Source organism: Chanos chanos, chromosome 4 (genome assembly GCF_902362185.1).
Source record: "Chanos chanos chromosome 4, fChaCha1.1, whole genome shotgun sequence".
Taxonomy (NCBI): Eukaryota; Metazoa; Chordata; class Actinopteri; order Gonorynchiformes; family Chanidae; genus Chanos; species Chanos chanos.
Window position 1 is genome coordinate 20,632,317 of NC_044498.1, and position 14,107 is coordinate 20,646,423.

The following is a 14,107-nucleotide window of genomic DNA, read 5'->3' on the forward strand; positions in this document are numbered from 1 at the left end:
TTCTTTTTTTCCCCTTTTTTTTAGAGCGAATTAGAGTTTTTAACATTTAGCATAATGAATCTCTATACTTCTTTCTCTCAAAACGCACTGTTCAAATGCCAACACTTGGCCTTTGTTCATGAATGTCACATCCAGTGGATTTCAAGCTGAGCTTGTCGATTCAAGTCGAGAGTACATGAAACTATTTCCCATTTGGAATCGATAACCACAGTATGTGGAGTAGAGAAATCTGGCTTTTCTTTATTTGAAAGCTTAATTGTGAACAAACTGCTTTTTTCTTCTTCTCTCTCTTGAAAGGAGAAGACATGACATTGAGCTAAGGATGGTGCAGTAGAGCATGTTCTAGACTCTGCTCCATATGGGAACCATTAGCACAGAAAGCAGCAGGCCACTGAGGACTGTGACCTATTTGGTTCTGTGGGCTGCTCACTAAATATCAGCTGAGATGACACACACCGTTTATCCCAGAATCTACCCTGTTGACTTGGCTGTCACACTGATGTACTGATATAACTGGATCTGCCTCAAGGGATGAGCGCCCCCTGTTGGCTGTGCAAGGCACAGCACTTTTTGTCCCGTCTTGGACTGGTGTGTAAATAGAGAGAGGCAACTTTGATTTTCGTGGTGCATTGCAGTGGTTCAATGCTTAAATTCCTCTCTCTCACACACAATCGGGGCACTCATGGTGTTTCAAGTCTTTGTAATACGTTAGTCACTGTTAAAGTAACAGCCTTGTGTTGATGGCTGATTTTGTCAGCTGACAGTGGTATAGCAGTGCCATACTCTGAGGTGATATTCCAGGCAACAGACCAAGCAGTGTGGTTTTTACAGCATTTCAAACGAATATCCTCATTACTGTATTTCCCTATGGCCTCCATCCTCAGCAAGAACATTTTCACCAAGCAGATTTGCAAACGCAGCAATGTGTTTATTTAAAAGTAGAGTAACAGACAGTGGGCAAGTGCTTTTCCAAAAATATCAGTCTCTTTCTGTAGACCAGCTCCTTCAAAAAGCCCTACCATACCGGACCCAGCTTAGCGTACGACCCATGGTTGGAATGCTCGGGATCGCCGCGGACTGAGTGCGGTGCCCAACCCTAATATGACATTTGCCAGTCTGGAACTTAGGGCCACATGCACTGACGTGTTCAGTCCATATGTTTAAGGGCATTTTCACATGTACACTAAATGCTCAGCTAAACCTGGCCCTCGGAATCACAGACTTCTTTTATACGGATTTCTCTCATACACTCTCCAAGTTTAAATATTGCCACAATGTTTCAGAATCTCAAAGAAAGGATAATTAAGTGACCATCAAATTAATTTGCAGCAATAAACTGCTAACTCTCTGTGTAGGTAATTGTCATCCAGTTTCTTATAAATTGGTTTCTAAATGGAGTGGAAAAGGTACATTCAAAATCCGCAACTAATATTGATCTTGATTTTTTTTTTTTAATATATTTACACTTCAAAGTCTAACATAAAGTATGTCATTTGTTAGCATAGCTAATACTGTATTTTGAAGCTCCTCAGGTCTCAGATTACCTCACTTCCCACTGAACAGAATTGTAGTGTGTGGGAGTGTCCCTAATTTCCTCTCAGGGGTGAGAGCAAAATTGCAAATACAATATCTGTTATTTGTAACAGGATGTCATTAACAAGAAGTTAACATCCTGGATGGAAATGAATCTGGTTTTACTAAATCTCATTTTATTTGGACTGCATTGTCTTCAGTGAGGAATTTGTTTTTGAGAAAATTACGGATAATTGAGTTCTGAGTGTTTTTCATGAATTTTTCCATTCTTCATTAACTTGACTGATTTTTTCTGTGTGTGTGTGTGTGTGTGTGTGTAAGAGAGAGAGAGAGAGACGATAAAATATCTGCACTATTTAGAAGTTCTTCCATTTGTTTTTCTTTGAACCAAAAACACATCATGAAAACACCATTAAAACACACTTCCTCTGTCTGAGTTAGCGTGTCTCTGTAATATATATTTCACAGTGCCCTTAAATACTCAGCTAAATACATGTTTTCTACATCCTGGGCCTCAAAGTGAGATAATTAGAGATACTAGAGCTAATTTAGAATGATACATTTTCACAGACAAAATACAGATTTGTTCTAATCAAGTACAAAATAAAATATTGAATGTCAAATAACATAACAATTTGCAAAACAAATGCTGAAAGCTGTAGTCAAAATGCCGTACTTCACAAGGTCATATTCTGAGCTGCAGTCAATGTCCTTGTGACTGAATTAACAGTCCTCCACAGAGTCACTAAATGGAGGCAAATAATTAACTAACCCCTTCAGCCCCACAAGTGGAGTCTTTCAGATCAGAGAGTGAAACAATTTAGGATATAGCGGATATAGCGCAGGGACTGACAGTGATCATAATTAACTGCCCACGTATCCCCTTGACCACCCTCAGAAATTCATCTGCTCACGCTATCCGTACACACACAGTGTGAGCTTTCATCATTGGAACATCTATCAGCAGGAGGAATTGGAGTATATTCAGAGGAGCAGTGAGGGTGTGACACACTACATGCTTGTATAATGAGTTTTCTCGTGAAACAAGATGAAGATGCAATGTTATCAGTAAGTAGGGTGTAGAGGAGCATACCCTCACTTCCTCTGTAAAATTCCATCATATACCAACCAGCCAACTGTGTGTGACACTAACCCTCGGGCAGTAATGAGTGAGGCCTTGCTGCATGCAAGATTTTGGTTGCTTTATATTGTTTTTTATATTGGTTTGCGTTGGTTAGTTTGTGTTGTTCATTCTTCACAATAATTTACCATGAGAAATAGTTTCGTTTATTTATTTATTCTTTAAATGCATGGTTTTGTGAGCTTTTTTTTTTTTTAAATATTCTCTTTTTTGTGGTATTTTGCGTTTTTGGTAAATGTAGGGTGCATTGATACACTGATTGACATTTTCTGGTTAGTGATTTTGTTAACCTTATGTCAGATCGACTTTTGAGATTCACAATGCTTAAGGTTGAATGCAGAATCTTGAGATTTATTTTAAGTGTGTTGATTCTTGGCTGCATTTGGGTTTCTACCTGCAGGACCTACTGAATGATGGTTTTCATAAGTCCTGCGGGTTCTGTAGAATACAGCTAGTTCAGGAGAAAAGGAAGAGAGGAGCGCTCAAGAGAGGAGCAGAAAGGCGGGAGAATGGCTGGTCAGACACGCCAGGCCATGTGCAGGTAAAATAGAACAGGATGAGCAGGCACAGATTCCCGCTTTTCCAAATTTTGAGGCTTAATTGTTGCCAACTGACTGCATGTGAACAAGCAGCTTTGCAAGGCCCATCGACCCTTCTCTCCGATCCTCTTCTCAGAGAGCTGGTCTTGGGTGGTTGCCATAAACGGTTCTTTTCCATTGCCGCAAAATCCACTGGCAAGGCTTTCGGCTACACGGAGAACCCCCACCTTTCCAATGCCCCTTCAAGCTGCTGCATTCTCCCTAACTTACACCACCACAGTAACGCAACTTGCTTACAATGCAGAGGCTCCACTTAGACCTGCTGTTCTTGGGACAGTGCTGCTACCCACACCTCTGGAATCCTGTATGTGTCAGGCATTTGGTTACCTAGGCAGATGGTAGAGAGATCCCAGGGATGTGTCAGCCCATGCCCCAGGGGCCTCGTGGCAGGGATCTTGTTCAGACTTAATGAAGTATTTAACATGGCTGACCGGTGCAAGTCATTGGCAACATTAGCAGGTTGTTCTTTCATTCGCCTGTACTAGACATTAAAAAAAAAGTCGCACTCGGATTTTTTGGTTAAAAACCAGCTGGGGAATAAATCTGTTGTTGCATTTGCTCTGAGAACATTAAGTTATGGCCAGGGCTAATATAGCTCTGCTCTCCAAGATGATTGGAACTGATTTTTGAGAACTAAGTTTACAAATCATACCAGTAGCCTATATCAGTATTTAGCCCAAACTGAGAAGAATGGGGGAAAACAGGATGATGGAGTAATCCCTCATCCTAGAGAGTTAGTTAGTATTGATGATAATTGTGATCTTACATGTGTAAGCATGAAAAGGACTATGACAGGTTCTCAGACGGACTCATATTTATAATATTAGTGTCAGTCTGATAGTATGTGTTTGTGAGGTATGACAGCGAGTTTCAACACAGCACTGACCCTAGCAAAGCTAGTCCACTGCATAGGTCCACAAGACTTACCTTGCCCGTGCTTTTATATGTTACCCTTGAAAAAGACTAGAAAGTTCAGAATGCTTTAGTAGTAACCTATGTTCATATGCCATCCCCTGTAATCTGGCTCAATGCCTGCACTTGAGCCACTCCTCCTGTGCTTCAGTCTGGTACATAGTGCCATCCATATTGTGTTTACAAAGCTGAATTATGAGGGCCATTGCGTAACCGTGCCTGTTAGACGCCTATTTCCAGGAGACTGAAGCAAATAAACCGCTTTCCAATGCCGAACCCTCTGGAAGCTACGGTGTTGAGTGCTGCTCTCATGGGTGTGTATTTGCTGTCGGTTACACTGAGCAGATGGGACCACAGCATGGTCACATCGTTTGCACTCAGAATCATCCTGGGTGTAACTGCACATGTACACATAAGAGATATGGATGTGTGGGTGGAAAAGTGGAAAAGATCCAAACCTCTATTCAACTCATTCTCAGGTACAAGAGATGGAGAAAAGACTTAAGGACTTAAAGCTTGAAATTCATCTCTCTTTTTTTGTCAGACATAGAATTACTCAGTCATGCTTTAACATGTTTTAGCAATATCGATGACAAATGAGATATGTAATGTCATTCATGTCCTGAACATGAAATGAAAACAAGAATGTTTCTTTTCAAATAAACCAATGAGAATTTGTAACGTTTCAGCCAAGTGCTTTACGACCTTTTCACAAGCAGAACCATTCTGACAGGCAGAAATCCGTAGTTCAAAGTTTTTACTATGGTGGTATCAGTAACCTTAATTGCACTCACATTTGGTGCACACTTGTCATTAGCATTGCTTTTACATGCCTCTATGCTGTATCTTGCCTTCTTAAAGGAGAAACTAGACAACAGTTACACACAGCTGCCCTAGTTTGAAGAAAAAGCAGAGGTATGCATCCAGAGCTCCATAACATGACAACAGATGCATTTTTGTTCACCACTTGGTCTGTGAAATCTTCGGGCAACACAGGGCTGCTGTCAGAGTGAGGAATCTCTGTGGGAAAGAGTGTCAGAACTGATTATTCATCTTAATCAGTAAAGTGCCTTCCAGGTCAAAATGGAGCTCTGTCTTTTTTTTTGTTTTTGTTTTTGTTTTTTGAAGCACTTCTGTTTCCTGTCCAGACAAAAAGGAGCATCAAACAGAAACTTCAGACATTTAAAAGCTGATACACTGAGCACTTACCTATGTAATCTGCATGTATTTAGCAAACTTTGTCTGAAAAGCAAAAAAATACCACACAATTTATCTGTTTATGGGAATTGATGTGGAGTATATTTATCTTTGGTATTTGTGTTCAAAAGACTGAAAAACACAGTTATGGCAGTAAAAAAGATTCTTTCAGTGTGTCCCATGTTAGGTAAAAAGACAGATTGCAAACCACTAAAAGTGAATAAATGATGTGTAGTTTCAGGTCTTATTGGCAAAGGTGACCACCATGGTTGAAAAACAGGATGCAGCTGGGCTACTGCATTAGTGCATCACAGAGGGGGCAAACCAAAGTCAACCAGTTATGTCTGATAAGTTTCTTGGGGTTGTTTATTTTTTAAGAATTAGCGTTGCCCGTTCTCAAACTGTGTTGCATACACTCAGTGGGTTCAGTTTTGTGCAAAATGGGTTGTTGCCACGGAAATTTCATCTACATGAAGAGAACAATGGACGTTAACTATGATTGATCTCTATAGTCGTAAACAAGTGTGTTTTGGCTAAGGGCCTTCATTGAGTATTGTTTTGGAACTGTTAACCTGATAAATGACAAATTACACAGGTGTAAGAGGCTGTGCTAAAGAGACGCCGTCGAGAAGAATGTCTATTTACCATATTAGTCAGAGTGAGACATTCTGCAGGAACTTGGCCAATTTCCTCTCTGTCTGCCCTGAGATATATTATTTTAATGGGGTAAGGAAACTGATCCCATCTCTGGCACATTTACATGTGCACCATATTCCAGTTAATGTGGCCTATTCTCGTTACGTTCTCACTCCAATGAAGGAGATTATATGCATGTTTAAATGCAAGTGTTCCCATGTAAATTTCATTGGACTGCAATCAATAGGTCTTAAGGACGTGAGTGCTTTTGCAAAACAGGTGATGCTGCCTGTGTTATTCAGTACTTATGCTTTTATGCATTTTAATATTCTGATGTTACACTATATTTCAAAATACTCAGGTATCCTGCAGGAGTTTTGTTTCTGAGAAACCCAAATGAGAGATGAAATATTCTTCCATTAACTGGAATACTGAGTCATATAAACATGTTTCTCAAAGTATCCCTCCAACCTGAATACAGATGTGTGGTTGCACATTGCACATGTTCTATTTATATTGTTTGTTATTTATGAATACACAAGACATACAAACACCTTTTTCGCACTATGGCTGTAACTTGAGTAAGCACTTCTAGTCAAAATGCTGTGTGTATGGAAACTAGTCGGAGTTATGGTGGTCAGTTCTGGTCAACATTGGAATATTCCATGTCTTATTTGGTTTTCACATAAATTCTGTCTAATATGGGTTATGCTTATCAGAATAAAACATTTGTGAGTCATCATATATTCGGAATAGTTGAGCATTTCGGTTGACACTGGAATATTAAGGAGTACGTTAAAAAGACTAGTATTGATTGTTACTGTATTCTGTGCATTCTTTTTTTTTTCACCAAATGAAAATGCGTCAATCTGAAAATCTCTCTCAGGCTTCGGCATCTCTCTCACTCTTATGCTGCGTGCACTGGTCTGATACATAATAGTTATGCCTTTGTTTTGCTCAGGGACTGAATTGAACTTGTTATTTTTAATCATATTTTGGGATTCCGTTTAACAGTTAAAACACCAAGTACACAACAAAATGATGCATTTAAGAATTACAAAGCAAAGACAGTTTGAACAAAATTGTTTGTAGCTTTTTAGGTCTCTTAAAAGACACATTGCAGGTCAAGGAGCCGCTGTCTCTGTTCTTGGAATTTTTTCAAAGTAAGAAAATGTGAATTTTTATCACAGTAAATTTCTCGTGAGTCTGCTCACGATACTTTGCTTTTATCTGGCATAGATAATATTTTTATAATAACTCGTGTAGTCTATCAGAGACATGTCCACTTAAACTGCTTTAGAATCAGCCACTGCTCTAGTCTTCACAAGGGACCTGAACACGGACTTTGTTTAAGGATTTTTTTATTGGTCCGATCAATTTCACAGTAGATTAGTGCCATGCTTGCTTGTGTTATTAGCCTCTACACCTCAAAAGATTTAATGCAAGTAAACTTCAAGTGTGTGTGCATACGTGCGTGTATGTGTGCTTGCGTGCGTATGTGTGTGTGTGTGTGTGTGTGTGTGTGTGTGTGTGAGTTTGTGTATGCACTCAAGATGAAAAGCAGCTGCAGAGCAGAGTCTAAACTCATTCACCTCAGTGGGTGGTGACTAAGCTGTCCACTGTACCATAGCAACAAGTCATTTTTCAACCCTAGGATGTGACTTACAGAATATGAGATGGTTATATACTAGTTTAACCTGCTTATGAGGATCCTTTCATCCTTCCATTACACACATATGGCAGAATGTCCATGTATATGCCTCTGTGAATGTGCACACATGTTATGCATGTTTGGTTGTCATTAGCATCTCATGGTTTTCTCACTGTGTGTCTATATGCTTGTGAGCAGGCATGTCTATGTATATGAGAATGCAATCATTCATCTTGCATCACTATGCCATCCCTTAGTCCCACAGCTGAGCTGACTTACAAGTCAGAGGCTTATATCAGCTGCAGAGGTGACACAGAGGTCATGCTGTCTGACTTTGACCAGCTACCCTCCCCCTCCTCCTCCACAGACCCCCCCCCCCCCCCTTCCCAGGAGCCAGCCATCCAGCCAGTGAACCAGCCAGCCCTGCACATGTGTAACAGGACCCTTCCCCCTCTCCCGCACCCCCTCTGTAGCCACACATATAAATAGCTCTCCATGCCTGTGCCGCTAACCTGGGGCCAGAGGAGTCCTGCTTCCCTATTTAACTGCTGCTGCGTGGCTGTCTGGATTCCTCTTGTCTGCACCTGGGCCTCTCACGGCCGCCCTGGCTGGCCGCGGCTAGCATTGATGACATGGCCGAGGGGCGCCAAGAGGGGTAGTGCTGTACATTTAGCTGCAGGGGGGCCAGGCGCAGGGGGACTGGTGTCCTCTGTATTACACTGTACTCAGAGGTTCCTCTGTCAGCAGTTTCACTGTAGAGAAGGGTATAAAACCCAGAGATTGACTCATGAATCTCTTCTCTGGTTATTTATGCCAGCTATTGTTGATGGACAGGCCGTAATTTTATAGATATTCTGTTATATTTTTATACTGAACTTTTTATACTCTGTTAAGTTAAGTTAATGTAGTGTATCTTAATATGTGCAGCTGAATTCAATGTCTGTGCATTTGAAAGAGCTGTGATGCATTCTGTGGTTTTTTTTTGTAATATAATGTATGCAACATAACCGGTGTGGGAGTTTGTCTTGTTCTGAAGCAGCTGTTCTGAAGTACGGGATAAATCTCTGAGTTGTCACTGTGGATGGTCATTGAAAGAATCATTTATGCCTGTAGGCCTGGACAAAAAGGCCAAATTTTCAATGACAGGTTTCCATAAGGAGTGCCACAGTAGCATATGCTGAGAGGGTGAGGTGTGGACTACCTTAGGTAGACTGACGTATCACTAAGTTTCTATTCCCTTTGCCTGGCAATGGAATCCTGTCAAACGCAACATTTTACTCTACTCCCTCACATTCTCAGATAGTTATTTTGGTCCTAATTAAAACTCATGTACTCCCGTTGTTTCCATCAGAGGAGTATAATGTTTGCACAAGAAAAAAAACCCCATTGAACTTGGTGCAGTGCGTCGATGATAAGAAACCTTTTTAAGAATTTTCGAGAGTAGCAATTTTGCATGGGAATTTTGGGGATTTGTCAAAAAGAGAGACTTTGACAACATTTATTTTGAGCTTTGAACACTTGCAAATGTAAGTCTTACGTAAGCTTAGCTCTTCATCTCTACATGACGCAAAATTTTGAACTTTGAAGTGTACTCAACAGTCTGGACAGTTAGCAACTTCAAGTGTTAGCTAGCAGAAAGCATCAGTTTGTGAGTCTGGAGCTAGCCTAAGAAATGGATCTCCACAGAAATCTCATCACCTTAGTGCGAGCCACCCTTCTCATGGCTCTATGTGTAGTTCTATAACTGTTTTCTATAAGTAATAAGAAACAAAAGAAACTACTTGTATATGTAATGGAAGAATGGAAAGTGCACAATGGCTGCAATTCTTCTAAAATGCCATGAGATGGGGGTCGTTTTTATTAAAACACATTTAAAACCTGTGACTACACAAGTGACCAAATATACGTTTTCTAATAATTTAAAAATTCCCAAGACCTCTCTTACTGTAGAATTTTTCTGAACCTTTAGAGTTGTGACAAACCTCTCTTTTAAGATTGTCCTCTTGTGTTTCTTTTCTTTTTCAGATGGAAACTATCCCAGATGTGTTGAAAACCATAATGGAGTGATGAATTGGAAGCAACCAACGATGGATGTATGGAGACCTGCAATCATGCAGCCATCTGTAGTTGTTCGTCATTCGTGGTGGGCATGTGTGTAGGTGAGAAATATTTCTGGTATCTGCCCAACACACGAGGCAGGATGTTACCCAGAGTGGTACACCATTATTACAGGTTTATCCAAACCACTTCCATGTGACTCTAATAGAGTACAGCATAGTTGTTGGGCAGTAGCAGAGATATGGCAAATGCACCCTCAGAGAATGCATGCATTATTTCATTTAGTGGATGCTAGCATGTGTTCTACCCACTGCAAAATTTTGATTCATCACCATGTTATGTGTTAAACATATGGCAAGGATCTTCCAACAGCATTCCCCTGTCTGTTTTGACAGTTTTGCACATCAATGGAGTGGCCCCACTTTGTCTTAAGTGTCTTAAATAACTATGCATTTACAAAGTAAGTTAAATATTTGCCACAAAATTTGTCATAGGTATATACATTTTACCTGTTCCTGCTCTACCCGTACCAGCTTTGTGTACTTAGGTTTATGTAAGAGCCCTATGAGTTTTTGTGAGGAGATTAAGGAGGTTAAAGGTATATGTATAATTACATGTGTACCATAGACATTATGCTCACTCTGAAGAGGGCCAGTTGAGATATTTTACTGTAGTGGAGCACTGATGTATTACGAAGTGAAGATACAGATGTGCATGTCTAACCATACATTTACACTGAAAGACCTCTCTTTTACTTACTTGCACATTTACTTAGACTTACAGTAAAGTGTGTCCAAAGCTGCTACACTCATAATTACTTTGAATCTTGGTGTGAGTGAGGGCAAAGGTCATATCTGATGGAAGACACTTGACACCCATGATCTACATAAGTCAAAGGTTGTTGTACTAGACTTACAGTATATAAATTAAACACAATAAGGTTCCTCATCTATGCATGTAATAACATGCATACATATATGCATAAGAAATACGTTTTGTTCAAACACTTAACTTACTGTGTAGCCACATAGTTATTAAGGACATCATCAAGCTTTTGTTACCTCGTTTAATATAGAAGTGGAGCTACTCTCCTACTCTGCACTGAACTGCTGAACATTAATTTAGATAGTGGAGCTCAGGTTCACTTTCATTTCTCAGACAGTGTGTTTGACATCTGCCTCTTAAAATGGAGTGACCTTGTTGTTCCAACAGATTCTAGTACACACACATTACCTCTAATGTTGGGACTGACCGTGAACAGGTGAGACGCCTTTCTTTCTTTCTTTCTTTCTTTCTTTCTTTCTTTCTTTCTTTCTTTCTTTCTTTCTTTCAGTACAGTTCTCTTTTTTACCTGCCTGGATCTGAGTCTGGAGAAAACAGCACGCTTAAAGACTGTCCTTTGGGGTGAGGTAGTAGGTTGTATAGTTTTGGGGTCATTCCCTGCCTGTCAGATAACTATACAACTTACTGTCTTTCCTGAAGTGGCTGTAATGTCAGCGGCTCTCAGGAGATTTCACACAGATCCCAATGGATATCTGGAGATGGGCAATGAATAGAAAGTTCAAAGGTTAATGAGAGTTTTTTTTTTTTTTGCTTGGTTTTGGCCTATGATCAGATCAAAAATTATGAAATACATAATAAATTTAACAAATATATCATTTTTTCTTACTCAGCAGTTAACAAGTAAAACGTCTTAACATGATGGATCTCGGTAAGCTTTGACTATGAGCAACACTAAATACAGAAAAAGATTATATATAGAGAGAAAATGTTTGCATAAACATTCGCGAAAATTTCTACATATTCATATGAACGCGTCATGGTCAATATGTTGATCAAGTGTTGTAATAACAAATACCTTCTAAAATGGTTACTATAAGATTAAATTGTGATACACAGAAAATAGCTTCTATGTATGGTCTGGAATGAGTTTCATACATTTATTATTATTATTATTATTATTATTATCATTATTATTATTACTATTTTATTGTTGTTGTTGCTGTCGTTGTTGCTGCTGTTGTTACTTTATCATTGCAAAGCCCGGTTTGGCAGGAACAACTGGGAAAGTGCCTTAAAATGAGGAATTTCAACAGGTTTTTACAGGAGGGAAAATATGATCTCCAAAGTGTAGGGGCAAGCTGTGTGACATCCTATTAAACATTTATAGAGGCTTAGTAAGTGGCTTTGTGTCACAACCTGTGATAAAGCACTACCCATACACATGTAATGAGAAATAGTTCAAATTCAGATGCCTTGCTGGCATTCGCTGATGTTCGCACAGGGTGAGGTAGTAGGTTGTGTGGTTTCAGGGTAGTGATTTATGCCCCGTGGGGAGATAACTATACAACCTACTGCCTTCCCTGAAGGGCAGCAGTACAACGTCTCATCACCAGCAGGAAGTACTCTATTCTGGGTCGGTGTACAGCCAGCTAATATATATTATATATACATACATATCTCCAGGTATAAGAACATCCTCTCGAGCTTTACATATATCAACACACTCAAAAAAAGAGGAGGTGACTGAGGAAATGGTGTTAAAATATTAAGTCCTAAATCATATTATGTGATTCTGTTTTTTCAGTTCCTGTAAATTCATAGCTCATTTAGATTTAATACAAATCAGTGTAAGCAGTAATTATCTTTTTTTGAACATAGAATTGCTTCTTTCTTTGTAATACTCAGGTCACATATTTATTCCTCATAATCCTGGTCAGATCTTCACTAATGTCTCTAAAATATGTCATTCTTTTAGTCTTACAATAGGTCTCTCCGCATCATCAAGCTCACTGGATTGTTTAACGGTCTGTTACATCTGTTTACAGTGAAAGATGCAATAAAAGGAACATTAATTAATACCACTTGTTCTGCACCTTATTTCAATTCTGATCATTTATCACACTAGCTTTGGGTTCTAGAGCGAATAAAGAAAGAAATATGAATACTTAAAACACACAAATAAGCCTTTTAAAACCCAGTCATACAAAGACAGCTACAGAGACCTGCAATGTAGCGGAAGAATGAAGCTCATTTCAGTCAATACCAACACCTGTGTCTGACTCAGCCTTTTAATGATTTTTCAGCAGAGAAATAAGCATTAGATAAGGTTTTAAATGGAATTTAAACTTAATTAAAAATTCAGACAGATTGGGCCCAAAGGTTGCATTAAAGTTTAATGGAGTGTCCCAGACCCACTGATATAACTGACAAATTTTTTATTATTATGCTGATATGCAACATTCTTACCAATTCATTTGACAATTCTTATTGAGTTCTCAAAATTCAATAACATTGAATCATCCACTCAGAAGAGAGGGAACCAGAAGAGACCTAAAAGATAAATATGTAAACCATACGCAAGGTAAACAAATAAAACGCATCCATGTAAGCGATTAACGTCCAGATTGATTGTCCTGTGTTTGAAAGCCATTCATTCAAGCAACACAGATGACAAAAACATGATTGAAAAGGATGGTTGAGAGTTTAAGATGTACTGACACAACAGCTTGTGCCATTTGGTGTTTTGGGCAGAAGTCAAGGTGAGTAACTGGATAGCCTTAGCATGCTAGCTATGGAGACATATAAAGACATATCACATATCATTGCCCACTTGACATTGAGAGATTACTTGGCAGTATAAAATATTTTTCTCTCATGAGTAAACAAGTTGTTTCTGAGAAAAGAAAAATCATATGAGAAAAATGAATTAGAAAAACGTTTTTACATCAGAAATTTAAGCACTGACACTTCTGTTACCAATAACAGAGGGATAATACATGGCTGGCAGGTGCCCCTCGAAAACCAGAGTGAGCAAGTATATCAGGGCTACTTACAGAGAATGTTCCTCTTGAGGTTTAACCAGAGTAAAATATGATGTGCTTTTTACCCAACAATTTTACCATTTAAATCAGCACCTTTCGAAAAATCACTTCTGATTCAGAATTCAGAATTGGCATTTCTGAAAAGTCAATGATACATTCCTCTAAGAACAACTGAGATTTGGATTTTCTATAGAATTTTAAAAAGCCTGTTATATGGAAATGGTAGATGTGTTTGTTTAGTTAAAAACAACCTTGAAACTGTATTGTAACTTATTTGTGAAACATCATTTAAAATTAACAGTCAACAACTGAGTAAAGAGAACAGTTTATGTATAGGCAGGTTTCTGAAAAGCTAAAAGGAAGTGTAGTGAAATAGACTGCATACATGGACACATCTTTCTGTCTTAGATTTATCTGATATCAAAGCTAGCCTCAGTTTTCTGGGCCTTTTCAAGGCCCAAGCACCTTTTCCTGACCGTTCTTCCTGCGGGTTAATGAGAAGAGCTTCAGTCACATACACCATTGTGATCTAAGTAAAAACTGACCTTGGATCAGT